We start from the raw sequence: 1,597 nt of genomic DNA, 5'->3' as shown, positions 1-1,597 counted from the left end.
TATCCAAAATCAAATAATATCAAACTTAGATCCGTTCTTTTGGATTTTAAATTTATTTGAGCCATATTAAAACCCATCCAATGGTCTTTGTCTCAAACTTTGGTGATGACATTATCCTAGAAAAGCCAACTTCAAAAAAAATTTAGGTTCTCTCAACTACGTGTCTTATATCCGTTCTTTTGGTGATGATATCAGGCACCTTTACAAATGTCTTGATGAGTGTCTTCATAATAATACAAAGTCTTGATTTGTAAGGGATATCTCTACAACTCAAAAAAATCAAATCATTAGTCAAATAAACTCTCTACTTAAGTCTTATTGACCTAAGGGCAGATCTCATAATGAAACGTGACACATCAAATATCGGATATGAAGGTATCTTAAATTGTCAAAGAGGACAGAGAATCAATTATCATATTTCATACAAAAGCCTCCAATAATACCATACAAATTACAAAATAGTAAAAAAAAAAAGTATTATTTCCATTGTAATCTGTGTACAAAAATTTTAAAGAAAATTTAATTAACAAAACTATTAAAATCTATTCGAGAGTCAAATTTAATTTTAGAAAAAGAAGGGAATAATCTTGTTTCAAACAAAAAATAATTTTGCTAGATAGAAGTAAATTTTGTTGTGGTTTGATTTTAAAATTCTACCTATAAAAGAAGTTGAAAACATCTTGGGAGATTACCTATGGGAGAGTTTCTAACAAAGTCTCTCTTCTCTCCTCTGTCTTCTCAAACTGACACTAATCCAACCAATCATTTGCATGGAATCAAAAATTCAATTACCTATAAAAGAAGTTGAAAACACCTTGTGAAAGTCTGTAAGGATACTACGACCTCTAGTTTTGCAAAATCCAGCGTTGTTGGCGCTTATCAAAATCGCTGCCAAAATAAAGTTTAACAAGTGGTTCTATGGTGTAGTGGTTAGCATTTTCGACTTTGAATCTAACGACCTGTGTTTAATTTCTGATAGGTAATCCACCAATTTATATAAAATTGGTCCATAGTCAATTCGGTAGGGTCACTTTTGGACCAATAATCTGTAGAAGGGGTCACTAAGGTTAAGATCATACAAAATGGGTCCATAGCTCAATGGTAGAGCATTTGATTGCAGATCAAGAGGTCACCAATTCGAACCTAGTTGGGCTCTTATATCTTGGATAGAAATTTGTTACACTTTTTGGACCGACACTATGTCGAAGGGGTCACTAAGGTTAAAATCCTACAAAATGGATCCATGGTTCAGTGGTAGAGAATTTTATCGATCACCCGTTTGAACTTTGTTGGGCCCTTTTATTTTGGACAAACACTTTTTACACTATGTCTAAGGGGTCACTAAGGTTGAAATCATGCAAAATGGCTCCATAGCTTAGTGCTAAAGAATTTGACTGCAGATCAAGAGGTCACCTGTTTGAATCTGGTACTTATTTTGAGAAAACATTTTACTTTGTTTTCAACCTCTTTTAACTTGCAATTCGTGCTTCGAGAACCCACCGAAAATGGGTCATGACTCCCTTTTTGTTTTCACATAATTTAACATTTTAAAAATCGGTAAATTAAAAAATCCTACATTGATATATTCGTAATTTCC

At 32.8% G+C, this 1,597-nt stretch overlaps 1 non-coding gene across 1 annotated transcript; it reads left to right on the top strand.

The window, feature by feature from the left end:
* Window positions 1-1,084: 1,084 nt before the first annotated feature.
* Window positions 1,085-1,156, top strand: TRNAC-GCA. Its single transcript has one exon. It is a non-coding gene; the product is annotated as a tRNA-Cys (tRNA).
* The last annotated feature ends 441 nt before the right edge of the window (window positions 1,157-1,597 follow it).

The sequence above is a fragment of the Cucurbita moschata genome, unplaced genomic scaffold (genome assembly GCF_002738365.1).
Source record: "Cucurbita moschata cultivar Rifu unplaced genomic scaffold, Cmos_1.0 Cmo_Scf00065, whole genome shotgun sequence".
NCBI lineage: Eukaryota > Viridiplantae > Streptophyta > Magnoliopsida > Cucurbitales > Cucurbitaceae > Cucurbita > Cucurbita moschata.
Note: the sequence above shows the minus strand (reverse complement) of the source record. Positions and strands in the feature narration are given on the sequence as shown.